The sequence below is a fragment of the Salvelinus alpinus genome, chromosome 5, assembly GCF_045679555.1.
Source record: "Salvelinus alpinus chromosome 5, SLU_Salpinus.1, whole genome shotgun sequence".
NCBI lineage: Eukaryota > Metazoa > Chordata > Actinopteri > Salmoniformes > Salmonidae > Salvelinus > Salvelinus alpinus.
Genome location: NC_092090.1, coordinates 39,480,317 through 39,501,259, shown reverse-complemented (window position 1 = coordinate 39,501,259; position 20,943 = coordinate 39,480,317). Strand labels below are relative to the sequence as shown.

The following is a 20,943-nucleotide window of genomic DNA, read 5'->3' as shown; positions in this document are numbered from 1 at the left end:
CCCTATTTCATCCGAATTAGCTTAATTTAAATCTGCCACGCCAAGACCCGAAGGTGGATTGTGCAATACTAGGCCTAGCTCAGTATGTCGTCATCCAATAACATGCATACAGAGTTAATAATGGGGGAAATGCATCTAATAAACACAAATAATACTGTTGTAATAACATTGTCATAATGCTTGCCTCTATAAGGTGCTTTTAAGGGCTAAATGGTTTGGGTATTAAAGAGGTGTTTAGCTATTTCTGTTACCTAATTTTGCATAAAACACACACACACACACACACACACACACACACACACACACACACACACACACACACACACACACACACACACACACACACACACACACACACACACACACACACACACATAGGTATAAACCTGCGTAAAAGTCACCAAACGTCCTTAAAGCCCATGCAAACAAATTGTAGCCTACCCATTTCGATATTTTTCTTATATAGTGTAATAACCAGGCGGTAATATTATCTCAAGTAGCCTATAGCTTAAAAATGAATAGAAAAAGCGCTTTCTCACATAATGGCATACGCGCAAAGCATGCTTAACTCACACGTGCATGCTCACTCTTGTACCTGACACACACCCGCTCGCGCGCGCACACACACACACACACACACACACACACACACACACACACACACACACACACACACACACACACACACACACACACACACACACACACACACACACACACACACACACACACACACACACGTCCCCTCTATGTAGCCTGTCTGTGATTGGTCACTCGGCCGTTTGCTGCTGGAGTGACGTCATTGCAGGAGAGAACTGTCAGAGGGAGAAGCATTTAGAGAAAAAACTCTATGCTCTCAGGGTAGTGAGAGCAACGGAGGCACGGAGGAGAGCTACGATGGATAAACTAACCGGCCACGGGAGGACCGCGCTTTGATTTATAATCCGTAGAGAGATACCATCTCTTATGCCATTCACGAGAGACAAGTGAAATAATGGTTAAGGGATCTCACAACCTCGGAAATAAACCACCAATTCGACATGGATCGTTCCAAAACAGAGGTTTGAGGTTTGAGGTTTGAGCATCGACAGCGCCTTTTTAGAAACCGGCTGCCTCCGCCTGCTTCGAACGGGGAATTTGGGATGAGAAGCATTTTTCGTTTTCTGTACAGACACATGTCCTCTCTTCATAGGTAAATAATCTGATTTAATTTCCTCGGTAAAACCTATTCTATAGGCTAGCCATATGCTTCTCATCCTTTACCGGAACCCTTACTGTTGACTTCCACGCGGAAACGCAGCCCTCCATTGGATGGCAAAAGAACCAGGACAAATTTCCTCACATTGAAAAGTAAGGATTCCTTATTCAATAGACGTCGATATGAGTTTATTTTAGGCTAAATAACATACCGCTAGCTGCAGACACTCATCTTTGTTAATCATATCGCAGCCATCAATTCTGAGCATCAATTATATATATACAGTGTTAAGGAGTTTGAATTGATCTAGTTTACATAAAGTTGTCTAATTATGGGACAAATTAACATGTGTTTGATCTGATCAACTGTAGCCTAGGCTTATATACAGGGCGATCTACATCGCCTATTTGTGAAATAAACGCAGTCCTTTTGGTCGTGCAGATACTGCTAGGGGTTTTATTTATATGGTATATTGGTTATATTATTTTCTACATTCATTTAGTAAGATAGTCGGTGTGATGAAATTGAGCAGTTTCAAATGTAGCCTATAGCCTGGTAACCTAACTGCCTTGTAAGAATATCCTCATCCATACATTAGGATGTGTAATGTCACCCACACCTTTTCACATACAAAGAAATGTACATAGAATATGCAATTATTTTGGCTATTCTCTAAAATAGCAAAAAAGTTGTATACATTTCTGTACATCTTTTCATTGTTGCATTATATTAATAACAAACAACATTGCGTTGTGTTAAATTATTGATGTGTTAAATCGAAATTATTTGGAATTGCTTACAAGCTCACTATTATTCGTGACTTTTTCAATTAAAAGCTATGACGTCAGACGCACTGATAAAGGGAAACGTGGGTTCATCACGAGGTTAGTCTGTCTTAAAACATGTGCAGAAGGCTCATTATAGATAGACTAGCTACAATACTAAACCCGGTAAAATAATGACGGTCTACAGGCCTACACGCTTTCTTCTTGATGACATGATTTAGCTTGTTGTTTTTTTTACACTCTCTTGTGAGAAATGAATGAATACGTGAATGAATAGCCTACGTGTGTGTTATTGTGGGTGTCCTCTATGATCATTTGAAATAGATACATTTTTCCAGGAGGGGTAAGAAACTAAATGATATCCAGATATAAATAGCCTATAGACTAAGGATTCCAATAATAATATGACAGTAATAATAATAATAATAATTTCATTATAATGATCACATAGTGCCATGCAGTCCTTACCATAATAGACACAGGCTATTTTTCTGGAAAAGTCACTAAGCCTATAATATACTGCCTGCAAATACGATGTCAATCGATGCAATTAAATCGCCTGTGATATGTTTTTACATGAATTGATCCTCATTATTGTCATAAGATATGTAGTGGGGGTGGAATGTTAAGTGGTGAAGATGGTGTATGGGAGCAGAGCTATAGGCCTATAAATAGAACATTTCAATGTTAGCCAAGTCCTCCGCTGGTTGAGAGTCTATTGATCGATTTACTCTAAAGTGACTTGGGATTTAATATGACGATGATTTAAGTTATGCAGAATTTAAGGATCTTTCACAAAAGGCGGGAAGCTGGTTGCACGTCCAGGCCATGCTAGTGATGTCACCATGCATGGGTATATATCAGTGAGAGTAGTTAGAGATGGAGACAGATTAAAACCTTTCCCAGGGTGTTATTCATCGACCCCATGGTCTGTACATCAACTAATAATAGGAGATATTTCTATTGATGTCTATTGATGTAGGCCTGTTTATTATGATCTTTTTGGGGAAGGGGGCAGATTTATGGATACCAATTGGTGGTAGCAATATCATTATTAGGCTAATTATTGCATTAACAAAATGTTTTTTGTCATGTTAGGTGGAACCCATACGATACTCTGGCAGTATGTACGAGGAGGAGTCGGTTGCTATCTTTGGTTATCTAGCTGTATGAGTGTTACTCGGCCGTCATAAAGCTAGCTAACCGAATGTAGGAATGTCCTCCAAACCTGCGACTCGGACAGGAATAAACGGTGTCCAGGAGTAAAGACACAAAATAACATAATTGATATGCAATTACAGGCCAGTACCCCATTGCCTTTCCGGTAAGTTATAACAATTTTCCCTAATCACTTATTATAAACATCTGTTGAAACACTTGTGAATTCCTCAAAACCTGATACAACCCGAAATTATTTTTATGCTTTTTCTTATTTAATTTAGAGAATATATTCTCAAAATATAAGTAGGATAATCTTTATAGCATGCCTTTAAATGATAAGTCAACATTTTCAACAATGGATTTAAAATCATGTTGTGAATTGAAGTGTATATTTGTCCCACTTTTGTTTAGTATGCTTGGAGCAAGAAAACTCTTTATATATTTATTTATTCCATCACGCAAGGCATCTAGAGTGATTTTGCCGAAAACATCTTCTAAAACGAAAAATACTTAATAAAAAGCCTTTATTCCGGTCAGAGGAATACATAACTTTATCCAGTCATATGAGTGAACTGTAACAATTGATTTTCGGGCATGAATAAAGCTTTGTCGCATCAAAGTATCCGTAGTTGACCTGTATTCCTTATAGTTCTCACTGCATAAATCAGGTTTACGCACACGCAAACACATATTGAATTAAGGTTTAATCAGATGGATTAAGATTTGTAGCTCATATTGATATCATTCTTGTCTCAGGTGGAAACGTTTTGATTTTCCAGAAAATGGCCGATATTAGCCTTTATGACGTATTTAGGCCTACTGTAGTCCAACTCCTATGAAAAAGACTATCCTGATTAAGATGAGCTATGTAGGCTTTACCTACCCCTTGCACTGAAATTCTGAAAAGCGTAGGCTAATCATATCTTTCAGTCGATATTAAGTCAAGCGATCCATGTCATTACATAACGCATACTTTCAGTTGTGTTCTCACATTGAGTTGTGTTGTCTAGAAAGGAAGAACACTTAAGATGTTCATGGTTTTGTAGATTTAAATGCATTATACCTCCCATGTGAGTCTCACAATACTTTTACGCATTGTGCGCACACCTAATCGGCCCAAATGATTCAAGTGTCTCAATTTGGACTTTCTGCCTGGCCCTTCACGGTGCTATAGCTGTCCCTCAAAAGGCAACTTCTATAGCTTCTCTTGGAGAACCAAATCCGCCGATGCATTTTCATTCAACCAAGAACTCCTCTCAGAGCCTACAGTGGCGCTCAATGGCTGGAGCGCGCTCCTGGCTAATTGGTTTGATTCAGTAAAGGAGGCTATACGCTGGATTTGTGAAACGTCCCGAGCGAGCTTTTCCCACGACTGGCCGGATCTCTCCATTCTAGTGTGTCACCAGACAATTTAGAATTTCCACTGGTCAACCCAGTGACATAGGGCCTACCAGTCCCTACTCTGATAATCTCGTCCTTAACCAAAACCGCATCCCCTTGATCTCTATTGTGAGCTTTACATTATCCAAGTGTAGGCCGATATCTAAATTCCTCCTCATGTCTTTTAATACTGAGAGTAGGCTAGTTGTTGATGATGGAAATGAACAACTACTATTAACTCACTTGATTTGAACACGTCGTATTCTGATCAATCTCAATATATGTTTAAAATATCCATCTATTATTATTTATTGTACCTTCACCTTTATTCACTAACTGCATTCTGATTGTACCTCTACAAAACTCAAAATAAAAGCCTTGTGTCGACCTCCTCCAACCTGCCTATCTGAATCTCCTCATCAATAACTGTAATGCAGGCTCTGGTCCATACAAGTCCCAACAAAGAAGAATGGAGACATTATCTAATTCAACCACACCTATCTCATCACTCTATTCTTCTCTAGGCCTAATCCATATAAACATGTCCTTGCCTGTTGTAGAAGAACCCTTGGCATGACTATTCTATAACCCGACAATGATCAAATTAATTGTTGCTGAATGTTAGTGATGAGAATTCAAGCGTATTGTTTTAATGGATATGTTTAGCTTTTTTGTTGTTGCACTATTGCATTGCATTGCATTTGGAAATGTCTTTGTTATTGTCAAAAGTTGATCCAGTGCCCTTGTCACTGCAGTGGTTGCCTGAGATACACCCACAAACTCTGCAGTATGAACAACACAAACTGTCTACTAAATGGTAAGTAAGGTATACAGTACATGTGCATATTATATGGTAGAGTAACAGCTAACGGCAGATATAGAGAGGCATGATGAGAGATGAGAGAATATGAGAGAGAGGTTGAAAACAGAACATGAACATGAACCAATGTGGGTGTGAATGACAGGTGCTAGGATGCAGCCTCTTGGCTTCAGGTTTCTCTATGCCTCCATGGGAGCCTTGGTGGAGATGGAGATGTGTAAAAGCTCCAGTATGTTCCTGGTTTGTGCTGGTGGCAGTGTGACCCAGATCTGAGCTGGCTCCCTGTAGTCGTCAGGTTCTGACGCTGCTGCCTTCAGCTTTGTACTACAGAAAGGAGGAAAGAGCAGAGGAGGAGTAAAGGAGGAAAAACGCTGAAACTTCAGCATCTGCTTCAGCCACTTCTTTCCTCTGAATCCATTCTGTTTACAAAGAGGCTGTCTGCCTGTTTCATCTCATCTGGGTTTTGTTTTCCGACCCGCCACCCACCCACCACCCACGTTCCTCACTGATCTTCAAAAATGCATTCTCCCTGAAGATGGAGGAACTATAGTCTCCATCTCCCACTCCCTCTCTCATTCTCTGCTTTTATAGGCTAATCATAGAATAACCTCCTTTATGGACTCTAAATTCATTTGACCTGACACAGTAGCAAGCAGATTGCTATTCTGAGTACATCTTACAGCCTGAAACTATTTCCTCCTTTTATTCATGAAGGCATAGATTTGAACGCTAAAATATAAATTAGTATTATGAGTGTCTTTTACATCAATTTAATCATGAATCTTTTTGTGAAATAAATAACTTTTGATGAACAAGTACACTCTTTACATTAGACCATCTGCTAAACGGGACAACGCACCACAACAAAGCATTTTGTGCTGGCAAGATGTAGGGTGGCTGGCGGGTAATGTTTTTTCTCCCCGGCATCTAACCACTCTCTGACGAGCTGGCAACCCCTTTAATTAATTAACGATGTTGAGAGCGGCTCGTTCTCTATTGTCTCTAATACACTGACCCCTCCCACGGTCTGAAACGACAGCAGGCTCACATACACACTAAAGCAACATTGCAGCCACTATGGATAGCACAAAGCCAGTACAATATATGCCATACAGCCTACTGTACACCATTGCTTGTGTCAAATAACAAGACTGTTTTAATTATTCACTCTATTAAGATTACTATAAAAAGCATCACCCAGAGTCTAGTACCTTGTAGTGGTGTGACTGTCAGATACAAAGGAATTACAGTTATTCTGTCCTTTTATTTCCCTAAAGACAGATTATGTGGTAGTTGCCATGGCAGTGATAAAAGGGGGTCTGTTTTGTGCTTTATTTCCTCCACAGTGACTGCCAGCCATTCACACCAGGTCTGGATTGAGCAAGGGGAAAGTGGCACAGTCGTCACAAAAAAACAGAAAGCAGGAGGGGAAGAAAAAGGCCAACCTCCTTGTCCCTCTTCCCTTAAATCTCCATCACCGGAAGCCTTTGGTGCCATCTGTGCCCCCGGAGAAAAAGACGGGCGAGATGCCTCCACCCTGTGCCAACGGGGACAAAGGAGCTGCCAGTTAGAGCGGCCCCCCTCGCAGGCAGCCAGAGGACTCTGTGTGACTGACTGGGGCTGAGCTACGGAAGCCATCTTGATGGAGAGTCTTGCTGCTGCTCCTAAAATGGCTGTGTTGGCATGAGGTAGGGCTGGCTGCACCATTAGTTCTATCAGGCTTTTATCCATCACTCTCCTCATCAGTAGGCTAGCCTCTGTTAGCCCTCTCATCTTCCCCTCCAGTCTGAACTGGCTAACGAGTGTGGCAGGGCTTAGGAGATATTAGATAAATTAATGCTTGTAGGCTAGAGAAAAAGCAGCCCCATCCATTACTGTTTAGATGTTAACGAGGCATTGCATTAACGAACTGACAATAGCCTTGTTTGATTTTTTGATTGTAATGTGCATTCAGCACACATTGCAACATACAATCCTTTTTTTTTTTTTTTACAATACACCACATTAAATACACGTATTTCTATATGAATAAATATTTATCTCTTAACTAATCCTAATTTTGAACGTGTATCTTTCTCTCACACACACACACGCACACACGCACACACGCACACACACACACACACACACACACACACACACACACACACACACACACACACACACACACACACACACACACACACACACACACACACACACACAATCCTTGCACTCTCAGGTTACATAAATCTGGTCATGTGAGATGATGATGATGATGATGTCCTTGTGGCCTTCAGCCACAGAGCAGAGCTAGCTCACTCTTTAGTCATTACACCTTCAATCAGTCTCAAACCTACAATCAACCCTCACATCTCAAACCGCTGTTTGTCTCATACATACATCTTACATATGTGTCTCACATCTAAACCCACTGTTTTCTAATACTTAACTTACAACTTCTATCTCACTCGCGATACGTCTATTGTGTATGCATTCATACCTCATACTATAATGTCTCCTACCTACGTACATCTTCTATGTTTCACGACTATTGTACATAATATGCACATTCATATGCACCCTACCATATGTCTTAGAGCTACATTTATTCCTGTATATACTGTAATTTCAAAGATCTGGATATTGCTTACGTTGCACATGGAATTACAAAACACAAAGTGATAGACATTTTAATTTTCCATCATTGCACCTCATTGTTTACTTCCACTCTTGGTCACTTTGGCTATTTGATATCAAGCTATAAACTATTCAAAAAGGACAAATGTGCACAGGGAGTGACTCATTTAGCCCAAATTAGTTTCAGTCATTTCAGATGTTGTCTTTATGTATAACAGAGATGAACTACAGTTTATATATCCTTATTATCAGCACTTTTATTTTATTTACATCTGTCATGAAAAAGGTGCATATTCACAAAATAAGACAACAGCAACTATGGTTGTATCTGTGTGTTTATCATAGAGAGGGAAACAGGATGTACAGTACTGTAGGCTAGGCCTACCAGTCATGTTGGATGGTGTACTGTACAACATGTTCTGTTGATATTATCATCTGGGTTATGGTGAAGAGTATAATTGGAGTATGATTTTTCATAGCTTTAAATTATCAGTCAATGTAACATGGCAAATGTATTTCTATAGAATATATTTCTATACACTATAGATGTTTCTATAATAGTTTGAGAGGAGTATTGAAGTTTACCTTATAGGCACCTCAACTTGAACTAAAAATATGTCTCTTGGTCACAGTACAGGATGAAATTATTATAATGATCAGAGCAGGTCATTGCTTTCATTGCACATACTGCTGTTGCTATGCAACTTAGAAATTACACGTTAGCTGGACAATTATATTAACAAGCTAGGAATATGAATATGGCATGATAAATGAAAAAAAGGTAGGCTACCTAATGTAGGTTATGTGGTTGATATAACGTTAGTATTAGACGGAATTTCACAAAGTCTAATATTACAGAGACTGCATGGAAATATCAAATGTATTTAATCTCACAATGTTCTGAAAATATTTTATATCGGAAAAAAATAATCATATTCTTCTAAACAAGAAATTATTCGCATACTCACTGAAGGTAGGACCTTGTCTGCCTATTTAGAAACCGATGTCCAACACAAACCGGATGCAAATCACGACCTTGAGATAGGATAATTTGTTGCAATAGAAAACCCACAAATAAACGCAAATATTTATAAAAAAGGCTTTACATACGGCCTACTTCATCCATCACTATTAAAGACCACATATTTGTAAGGAAGAAAACACCAAAATGTAGCCTGTTACTGAATCATTGGCTTTACAGAGATAACAAATAAAGGAAACAATGATGCAACTGCAGCCGTTAATGAAGAGCACCAGACAAGCTCTGCATATTAACATAATTGCATAGAAACGAGGAGAGAAACCAGAGCCCTCTTTAAAGGCACAGCAGCACATTAGAGGCGCGCGCTGCAGCCTTGTATGCACGTGGGGTTTAGCTGCACGAGACATGCGACAGCAAAGTGGAAAATGTGGGATACATTTTTGCCAAATGTAAAAATATCCAGTTTAACCGAATATCCCCTAAATCCTGAAGTCCCTTTACTGTAACTAATGAAATGTAAAAGCCAGTGTAGATCATCTCTTACAGTAGTGTATCTTTCTATGAAGCCTTTATGGCAGCCAAACAAAACCACACCAGATACAAAGAGAGAGTGACTTATAATACATATAGCCTAATGCCTCCTATATGTTAAATATAATGTCAATTGTTAAATTATGATTTCATTTAATTACAAAAAACAGGCCTATAGACACATTCCACCTGACATCATATGGTATATTATGTTTCTATGAGATTTTGATTAAGGGATAATACCCCACTAAATCATGTAGGGAAATAGCATTCATTTGGAGAAACATTTATTTGTATTCCAAAAAATGTCTGCTTAATTGTTTGCACAAACAAAAATAAAATCACAATGTTTGTTGAGTGATTATACATCTTACATGCATTGGATGAAAGATCTACAGTAGCCTAGCCTACCCATACTTGCATATATTCATCATCATGTACAGTACATGGGATGATAAATGAATAACCACTATGTATTTTAGTACAATCAAAGATTACTGTAGCTTTAACATAACAAAGAAAAAAATGTGCCTTTAATATGATGAAGGAAATCCACTATGCCTTTAATACAACAAAGGGTAACTGTGCCTTTAATGCCCAAGCGAGCTTTAATTAGACTAGCAGTCTCTCCATAGGGGGGAGGTGCCTCCTCATACCTGATTTGCATATTCTCAAGGCCTCCATCGCAGATGTGTCACTGCGTAGAATACAGGGATGGGCAGACATAAAAAAGCTTACTGGATGAAGCAAAGGACTAGCTCTACACACAATGTGTAAATTAAACCTACGATCAATTGTAGGGAATCTCATAATTAATAGCATTTGATGTAAATATGATGATACGTGTGTGTGTGTGTGTGTGTGTGTGTGTGTGTGTGTGTGTGTGTGTGTGTGTGTGTGTGTGTGTGTGTGTGTGTGTGTGTGTGTGTGTGTGTGTGTGTGTGTGCGCGTCCAAGGTAAATGCCTATGACATTGAATATACTTTGTTAAGTCTATTCCTGTGTTCAAATGCTATCACATCTGCCTTGTATCAATTAATAAATCATTTCCACTATGTGGATTAGGTGCCATAGCAACTATTCTACGCAGAGCACGGATGTGAGTCATTTTTTATTCATGTGAGAGAAAGTTCTTACAGTGATCCTTTTCCACCAAATATCTGTCATAAAATTCTAATTTACTGTATATTCTACTTTCAACACATGAACGCAGATAAAAAGACTGTTCCGTTTCAGACTGACTGTGGGACTAAAATAGACGTATTTTGATCCTGATGCTTCATGTCCCATTTACTCAGAGACAGTGGGCTTGTATTTGGATGATTCTTACTACTAATTGGGGGGGTGATATAGAGAATGCTCTGTCTATAATCCTCCTGGTTGACAGGTTTAAAGGTTATGAAATCTGTAAACATGACTGATCTCTTTGTTTTCATTGGGAGGATTGATTTCATATGGCCTAGTTCCCAGTTAATGAAGAAGACTATTGCTATTACAGTAGTCTACATGCATATCTCCCCATTGTCTTCAACCCTGATTGTTAACGCTGGACACAGTGAATTATTTGGTGGTGATGTGGTGGGAGCCAGTGGTACAGTATGTAATCAGTGGTTTGTCAGTGAATGCAGTAGCATTGGAATCTAATTCAGCACCTAGGACAGCACCAGGTTAAGGCAGATGTTTTTACTGTAATGACTGGTGATGTTGCATTCTGCATGCACATGTGCCGAGTAGATGCACGTTTTAATTAGACATTGGCTGTACGAACCAAAACACGTTGATTTGAACAACAAGCTCTCACAGTCTCACGTCAGAATTAGACGTTCATCCATGTTTCTCAAATGTCAAACGTCAAATTTCAAAGTGTTTAAGGTTAAGTTTAGGCATTAACTCCAAAATCTTAGGCATTAACTCCGAATGGTTAAGGTAAGGTTTAAGGTTTGGGATCGGTTTAAAACAAAAATCTCAAACAGATATTTACTGTAAGGACAATGTTTGGGAACAACTTTCTATCGCTGGATTAGAACATGCAACGTTAAGCCCATCCGCCATCCCCGTCCACAACGCCCTAGCAAACCCAAACCTACTTGATGGTAAAAGCACTCAATGTTGCCTCTGGTGGCCGGTTTCCACATCATCTCCCGATGTCCTCAGACATGGATGGACGTCTAATATTGACTTGTATCACGGGTGAACTGGCTGGATTTAAATGTGTTCTATAAGCGCATGGGACAATGCTATCTTTCCGCAATGTGATTAATGCCACATTGTAGGGTGCCCATAGACACGGAAGTCTGAAATGCACATGTGAACAGAAAGACACACACACACACACACACACACCCACATAAAAAACAACCATACAGATTCCTGTTAAATGTTACTTTTAGCCCCTGGCACAAGGGAGAGCAGAGAGCAACAGTGAGCTGTGATCTTTGAGCCTGGGCTGCAGGGCTGCAGGTCGGTGTAGTGCACTGTGTACTGCAGCTGTCTGTCTGTAGCTAGTCTGCCTGTTGGTAAACAGTAGATGGAGTCCACATTATCATTCTGCTCCTGGCTCCCCTCCACAATGACTGCTTTGTGAGGGGAGCTCTTGACAGAGGTCCACCACCCCTCTTTCCCACCATTGTATGGGTGGGTGCTGCAGGAGACACAGGGGGTAATGGGGTGGGAAAGACGCTCCATACCAGACACTGCCAGATGCCTGCATTAGCGCCAAAACCATGAGAGTGCCCCATGGACAAGCAACCCCACTCCCCCTGTTTTTCTATGTATTTATGTCTGTCTGTCTGTGTGTGTGTGTGTGTGTGTGTGTGTGTGTGTGTGTGTGTGTGTGTGTGTGTGTGTGTGTGTGTGTGTGTGTGTGTGTGTGTGTGTGTGTGTGTGTGTGTGTGTGTGTGTGTGTGTGTGTGTGTGTGTGTGTGCGTGCGTGCGTGTGTTTGCACAAATTATCAAATTAGTTTAAAGCCCTAAATTAGCTATTTTTGAAATTATGCTGCGCTCTTAAAATAATAACTTAAAGGATAATCAGATGCATGTGTTAAAAACGTAATCCATAGTTACAATGTTGGAAAACCTAAACGTATCTTAACTCACTGAGTAAGCTGGGGGTTACTGCCCCTCATAAAAGTTTCAACTACCTTGTGTCTATAACAGCCAGCATATTAATGGTTGTTTATGGGAGAACAATTTTCAATCATTCCCAGACGTAATATCTTTACAGAATCTTGGGATTTAAAAAAGCATAATTTGTTAGATTTTCCAATAAGTATGGATTAACAAATTGGCATTGAGTATGTCGTGTTACATTTGAGCTGGGTGACAGACTGTATTCTTGATTCCCCTTCTACAACAGACAGGCTATTAATTAAACGGCAATCACAATATATTACCCTGTAAAAGGAGGCAGCCAGAGGGAAAATGAGAGAGAAAGGAGGGAGAGAAGTTGTTTTTTTACCAAGGGGCAGACAACAATATTTCACAGCAAAGCATACAGACAATGAAGAAAGTAGGTGATAATGTATGCAGGAACTAAGGAATGAGAGGTAAACAAAAGTAATGACAGAGAATGTGAGAGGGATAGCACAGAAGAGCTCACTTAAATATAATGTTTAAAACAGTTGTAATGCGAGAGAAATTATGTTTGAGCGTTAACAGGTTTATCCATTCAGAATGTAAGGTGGTGGGGAGTATATGCGTGTTGGGAAAGTGTGTGTGTGTGTGTGTGTGTGTGTGTGCGTGTGTGTGTGTGCGTGTGCATGTGTGTGTTTATGCATAGTATATGTGTGTTTTTATGCACTTATTAACACTTCTGTGTGTTTATATGTGTGTGTGGACAGTCAGTGTGTGTGTTGCGGGAGGGGCTGTACTGTCTGCCTCTGTGTGTCTGTCTGTGTTTCCATGTGGCAGAGGCTGCAGCTGGCATATTAATAGACTGGGTGAACAGGGTCTGGGAGCTGTCTGGAACCACCTTGTATTATCCCACTAAGGAGCTCAATCTGAATCAAATGCAAGATACCGATCATACTTGGGTTATGACTATAAAATGAGTTCTTTCTTTTCAGAGTGTTACCGTAGCTCTATTCTCCCATTTCTCATGAGGTCAAGTGGGCTGTTAGAGAATGAGCTAACAATAAGAATAGAATGATGGCAGTGAATGCTTCTGTTACACCTCCACTGAACTGTGGTTCCCACATCCCACATTGTACTGTGACTGACTGTTGCTGAAGCCTTGTGGATTTGATCAAGATCCCCCTGCTAAACACAACCAATGTATCAAGACAATTTTTCCCCCATGATCCAGGCAGAATTAACAATTGACTGGTGGGTTCAGACAAACACAATTAAATTGCATAGTCATCTTCCATCACATTCAATATTATAACCTGTCCATGAAAGGGACTAAATCACACACCCTACTCTGAGCTTTGTCTAAAGATTGTATGTTTACGCTCCCTCTCCTCTCCCCCTGTGAGGATACCTCAGCTGCGATCTCGTCTTAATCTGGGGATAAATGCGATTATCCCACCAAGGGTTGTTCTCAGCTTTGTAACGGCGACAGGGGACCTTTCACATCTCTTTTCTTCCCACGGCCCAGTGGCCATAAACAGCCTGGACCCCCAGACATGGCCCTGCCTCAGCTTACAGGCATTAGTCTGGAGACAACGGCCATAACAGCCCTAGCTAAAGGCTATGGTGTATTCACCAAATGCGGGCAACCAATTGGTCAACCAAACAAGTTTTAATGACCACTTCAACATAAATGTTAGGCAGGCATGTTGTATCCATTTATTGTGGGATCATTTAGAAAAGGTTAAGGAAATGTATCACTAGATAGTCTGCACCTCCATTGTACTGCTTGTATCTCTCTATCTGTCCATCACTCACACGGCCTGTGAACATTTCAGGCTGTCTCAACAAGTTCAAGTTCACAGCGGTGGGAATGTCTAGACTCTGATTCACATTCAGTACTTCTTCATCTACTTTTGTCAACTCTCCCTCCCATCCTCTCCCCTCATGGTCATGTCCAAGGCAGGCTGGGGGAGCCCAGTGTTCTGTGGTGTTTCCGTGGCGTTGCTATGACAGAGGGGCTGCGGCGTTGTTATGGTAGCAGGCCTGGCGGGCCCAGCTATGTGCTGGTGAAAGGGACAGCCTGTCAGAAAGTGTGTGAGAAGTCCCTTAGGTCCCCCTTACAGCTGGGCAAAGGCACCCTGTCCCCCCTCTCTGGTCCCCTCTTGTCCCCCTCCCGTCCCCCTCTCGTCCCCCTCCTGTCCCCTAGCACACAGCTCAGAGCCTGGGAACACAGCAACACAGAGAACATTTTATATTCATCAGACTCCCCTCTCCCCCTCCCTCCATCACTCACTCCTTACCTCCCTGTCTCCTTCACTCTCCCTCCATCTTTCTCCCATCCTGTCTCTCCTATGCATCCCTCCCTCCCTCTCTGGGACAGTAGAAGCAGGACACTCTCATCTGTCTGCCTCTGCCTACCCTACTAGCCGGGAGCTCATCCAGTCAGGTTGGGGCTTTCAAATCCAAATGGACTGGAATGGCGCTAAAGACTTTGAGTGAGAACACTGGGGGCTATGTGTATTTGGACATTTTAAATGAACCTGAGTGTGTGTGTGTGTTTTGTTGAGGTCTCATTCAGGACTGAAGACGAGTATTGAGTATAAAAGGCTGATGATTTGCATAAGCTGCATGCTGTCTGAGGGTTTGGCGGGGGGGGGGGGGGGGGGGGGGAGAAAAAAATATATGAGAGAACATAAAAAAGAAAGAGAGAGAGATCCCGCATTGTGGAGGCAGAGAAAAAAAGAGGGGGCTTGAATAAGGGAGAGGGTGAAAATTGACAGAGAAAGGGTCTGGCCAAGTCCCCCGGTGGGATTAAATTGTCCAGAAACCTCTCTATATATAATTTGGTGAAATTGGTAATGGTGCGGGTAGACTGCCCCGTGTATATTCAAAACTGGATGAGAGGCTGCTAGATTTGTCTTAGTTGTTAAGTTGATGACAGTTAAGGATGAAGCAATAAACACAGTTATCAGAAAACTTCAATATCCCACATGAATTCACAATGATTCTTTGTATTGGTAAAATGTGTCACTTTTCTGTTTCTATCCACTCTGGAATTGCTTTGCACATACTGTAATACAATTGTCCTTATTATTCATAACATTTCTATTGGCGTACTCCAAGTACCGAAACTGGTGTTAATGTGTTTTGAATAACCCAATGTAGAAATAGATGGAAGACTGTACATCCACATTTAGTTTTTAACCAATCATTCACTGACTGACACATTCTCTGCTTCCAAACTAGATTCCATCAAGCGTCAAGCCCAAGATCATTATCATCACTCCATCTTACTGTAACCTAAAACAATACTGGTCACTGTTTACAGTTAGCCAATACGCTGTGTTCTGGGTTCCTGTGTTAAGCAATGTGACATGGGTGACTTACATGTTGTTTCTGATCTCTGTGTCTCCAGGTCCTGCAGGTGTTGACAACCTCCAGGCGAAGCCTCTTCCATCAGCCCTGAGCCCTGGGCCCTGAGCCCTGGGCCCTGAACCCTGAGCCCTGGGCCCTTCCTCATTGGCATCCTCTCCAGTCAAACACTAAGAAATGAGGGCACTGAAGAATCGCCCCTAAAGTTAACAGACAATGCTTGTAGAAATTTACTGTAAGGACAATGTTTGGAGATATTTACTGTAAGGACAATGTCTGGAGATATTTACTGTAAGGACAATGTTTGGAGATATTTACTGTAAGGACAATGTTTGGAGATATTTGAAGACTTTGTTTGCAGAAGTTGCGCACAGATTATCTGCTGATATATTGCACTTGGGTAATCAATGTTCTCTTCTCCCCGGCTGAGAGTGTATAGTTTCAACATAACTTTTAATATTACAGCAGAATGTAAGACAATGTGTGTATGATGTTAAATAAAAGGGATGTGATCAACATGTGTTCATACCTTAATGTAAATATGATGATGATGTGTGTGTGTATGTGTGTGTGTGTGTGTGTGTGTGTGTGTGTGTGTGTGTGTGTGTGTGTGTGTGTGTGTGTGTGTGTGTGTGTGTGTGTGTGTGTGTGTGTGTGTGTGTGTGTGTGTGTGTGTGTGTGTGTGGTTTGGTCCCTATTGTACTCTTTAGAGTACTCTGGAGTATGCTGGGCTTCAGAGAAGCACTACAGTGCCCTAATGTGTGGGCTGCTTACAAGAGAAGCTCTCTGGATGTCTATCCTCAGTCATGTTCAATAAGTTACTTTATGAATAGAACTGACTACTCTATGCAAATAAATGTGAATGACTCACCCTCTGGCTGTATTGCAAATGTTGTTTAATGTTTGACTGTCACAGTGAAAAGAAAGACATTGTTTGGTGAAGATTTCATCCATTTACTATATATTCATCAAATGCTGCATTTTTCCTATTACAAATATTATCTGCATGTGTTCATAGTGATCAGGGAATGTTCTACATGAAATGTGTTGGATACAGTATTGAAGCAGTCAGATTAATAGCTGTCTCATTGCCTGATTATTATTATTATCCTTATTCAGAGAGATAGACCGTTTTGAACATACCTGCAATAAAGAAAGGGACACATACTTGTACACAAACGTCTTACAAAACATGTTTTTGTAATTGAGTTCTGACTTGTCATGACTTCTATGCTGTTTGAATTGAATGTGTATACAGAATAAATAATACAACAGATGTCTAAAAGATTCTAGTGTTTTTTTGATTGGAAATAAAGAAATTATTGATATTGAAGTTTATATGTCTGCATTTAGACAGAAAGCCCAATTCTGATTTTTTTAGACCAATCACATCGGATCTTTTCACATCAGATCTTTTTCAGAGATTATCTGATTGGCCAAAAGACTAATAAGTGAAAAACAGATCAGAATTGGGCTGCCTGTCTAAATGCAGCCTAGAGACACAGACTCAGAGAACGACAGTATGTTGCTCTTAAAGACAGTATGTGTATCAGCACCTTGGAAAGCACACCACAATAGAAAGCTGTTGGTAGATTGGTCTGGATCTTCTATTTACCAGATGAGTGTGAATATTATGCCTTATTTTGAAATGTGAATATAGGCCTACAACCGTTTGGACATAAACAGACCATCCTCATGAAGTCTTCTGAAGTAGCCTAAAATTAATTGTAAAAAGTAGCCTACCAAGGATTCTAAGCTCTCAGGTTTGTTGGTCTTTGATCGGTAACTGCTTTCATATACATTTTTTGCATATGCATTTTGAGTGACAGATGACAAGTAATTGCTGAGAAACATTGAACATAACCTAAAATTATTCTGCAAAAACATAATAAGGCATACGCTGAGAGAAATGAAATCATGCTAAAGGATTGGACGAAATCTAAAGTGCAAAGGCATAATAACATGCAAAGAAAATAGACGTGAATCAAAAAAGAGAGAAACACTGAAAGTCTAGAAGTTGAGCGAGCCGGTTGAGACACAGTGGTGCAGAATACAGACATGCTCCTGCAGAAGTTTCCCTCCTTGAGCTAACTCCCTCTCGCTCAGAAGGCGTTGGTTGTCGTTTTGAACATTTAATTGTTAATTGCTCTTTATTAAATTCGATAGAGTATCGCCAATCCCTCGCCATTTGACTTCAGACTGGATAGCACAGACTCGTCGACTCAAAACAAGCAACTCGTCTTTCCCCTCAAAGATGCTTCGTCGTGAATTGACCGCAGAAAAAAGAATCTGAAAATCAAATACATTCTACCCAAATTAATAGGCTAGGCCTACATTTGAATTTTAGATTTTTTTTAAATCACGAATCATTGCTTTCACAAAGCCTGTGATTAAGGTAAGCAGCGAATTATTTAAATTTGTGTTGTGCTTAACCAGTCTGTAAAGCAATGATATTGATCATGTGTCTGACAACTAACTTACGGCTATGTTGTCTCTGCATTATCAATCGCGTCCACGTTGGGAATAATTTGCATTGGTCACTGACATTTGGTCATAGACTGGCCCGAAACACACTCCAATCGAACGTTTAGTCGATGCCAAAATACCTCGTGATTTCTTATTCTAAATATATCCAATACGGTTATCAAAAGTTATATTTTCTTTTCGACCGTTCCAAATGAAGTCGCTTTCATTTGCTCATAGACCAGCTGGTTACTTAGTATCTTTGACTCTCTCACAGATTGTTTTATGACGAGCTTCATGTCATGTGCCACCTATCTCTGACACCTTTTTAATGAAACATCTAGCCTATAGAAATTAACGGTATAAGAATATAATGTCGATACATCTTTGTTAATCGTTTATTAGCTTAGATTTCTAGAGTGCCTACAGTAGAACATCTCAAAATAATACGTACTTGTAACATTTTGCCTCCATGTATTAGCGCTTCAGATACCCTATACGTGAACACTACACTAGCTTTACAATCTAGTCAGTTGAGTTTACTTCCTTAAAGGAAGTTTAATTGCAGATACAATAGCCAACAATAAAAAGTTTCTGGATTGCTTTACATAAGGTCAAATTAGGGTTAGTGTTCAAATAGAATATTGTTTATTGCACGTTCTTTTGTCGGAAAAGCTATTACTTTCCGTCAAAATGCAGACATTTTGCTATCCCAAATAGCCACAGCATTCAGAAGACACTCTGAATGTAATTTGGTGAAATTATAACACAATGACAGAAATGATCATAAATGTGCACTTTATTGTGTTTTAGTATCAGGAGGGGATCAAGCAGTAAGCTGAGTGTGAGACTATATTGCTGACAATCCCATCTCCAAGTCCAGTGCCAAACAGGGCTGGATGAGTGCGCCAGCCAGAGAGGGTTATGAACTGTCCTTGTAAAGGGACAGCTTGACCCGGCAAAGACCAATAAAGTGGCACGTGCTTATTAACATGTCCTGCTCACAACAAACCTGGGGTGTTTTAAGACATTGTAATTCCCTAAACGTATAGATAACAGGCAAGTAAGATAACAAATAACTATTTTAAAAGGTTTCTAAATACAGTAGTTGATGAAGTGTTTACATAGTTTATAGACAATTAACTAGTTTGTAGATAGTTTATAAAATGAACATTGTTATTCCTTATACTTCTCTATTTCTTCCCATACAATTTATCCAGTGAATCTATAACTACCCATCTATTATAATCAATTTAACCTTTCAGAATATGTATTTTTATGTAAAGAGTTGTATCTTAAATTCTACATTTCATTCTATGATACCGGACAGCTCATGGGGAACGAATGGGCAATGATATGTTGAAATGCAGGTACTTTAAAAAAATGTCTGCACTTCATATTCAGGAATGATGTCAAATATAGCTTTCATCAATGCAATATAACAATACAGTGTATAGAAAATATGAGTTTTGACGATGGGATGACGGGTTTCGATGCTTGGAATGTGATTCAGAGAGCGACCTGTTAGAATCCTAGATGTCAGTGCTATTAAGTGTCTCCCCAGGGCCCTCTAGAGCAGCCAGGGGTCAGAGGGGATGACCGCAGTTTAAGTGGCTTGTCCGTCTATTCCCCAATGGCCAATGGAATGAACTCCATTGACACTCCTGACATGAATTTCTTTCACAATGACACTGAAAGTGTGATCGTTTGATTACAGACACTGAAATATGCTTATAATCATATCCCCTATTAGGTAATAAAGGATTACATATACGTGTTTTAATTACAGTATATTCAAAACCATACTCTGTAACCTTGACCTTGCAGTTTTTCAATGCACAATAGACTTAAAATTCCAATAATATACACATTTTTCCTTGCATTATAAGGGTTTTTAACTATCAAAAGTAACAATGTATCCCTAACTAAAAGTACAATTCATTTCACAGGACTTTAGATATCCCATCTCTTTCAGAATCCTCACTACTCTTGCTTGGGGTGAAACGTGTATGATAATGTAAATACATTCTGTATGTGTACAGTGTAAACTGAAGCCACTCCCATGATGCTCCCAGCCTAGCCTAAACTAGACTAGTTGTGTGAATGTGAAAAATGCTTGTGAAACAGCCCAGGCTCCCAGGCGAGCCGACTAGACTCTGTCTCAGCCACAGGAACTTGACTGCAGGTGTTCTGTCACATGGCACTCCAAGATCATTTGTATTCATTCATTTATTCTTCTCAGATTTTCTGCTTGTCATAAGGAGATAGATAGGGCCTATTGTAGTGGGAGGCATTGAGGGTCCTCATACTTACCATCACTGAGAAATGAATCTTCAGGCTTGCCGTAGGAGAACAAAACAATCTTTTATGTGCCGTGTAACAATATGTAAATAAATGAAATACTCGTCATCATAATTTCATCTATTTACATTGCTACACTCTAAGAGGCGTTCTTGGATGGAGGAACAACTAAACCGTCCTGGGGAGTAGGGAGGTGACTAAACATGGCACCTATAGTCTAACAGCTCAAACTCTATCATTCCTAAAACGGTTTATGGGAC

General features: G+C 40.1%; 2 long non-coding RNA genes across 3 annotated transcripts; one reads left to right on the top strand and one right to left on the bottom strand.

Annotated features, from left to right (window-relative positions):
• The first annotated feature begins 849 nt into the window (after nucleotides 1-849).
• On the top strand, nucleotides 850-17,195 carry LOC139576118 (uncharacterized). 2 transcript variants are annotated; one of them, XR_011675066.1, is made up of 5 exons: nucleotides 850-1,192; nucleotides 3,082-3,307; nucleotides 5,280-5,341; nucleotides 6,691-7,032; nucleotides 15,963-17,195. It is a non-coding gene; the product is annotated as an uncharacterized lncRNA (long non-coding RNA). The 2 variants fall into 2 exon arrangements; XR_011675065.1 differs by having other exon boundaries at nucleotides 850-1,350.
• LOC139576119 (uncharacterized) lies at nucleotides 3,652-9,224 on the bottom strand. Its single transcript, XR_011675067.1, has 2 exons — nucleotides 8,932-9,224; nucleotides 3,652-5,668 (listed from the first exon to the last, which is right to left on the bottom strand). It is a non-coding gene; the product is annotated as an uncharacterized lncRNA (long non-coding RNA).
• Nucleotides 17,196-20,943: the final 3,748 nt, after the last annotated feature.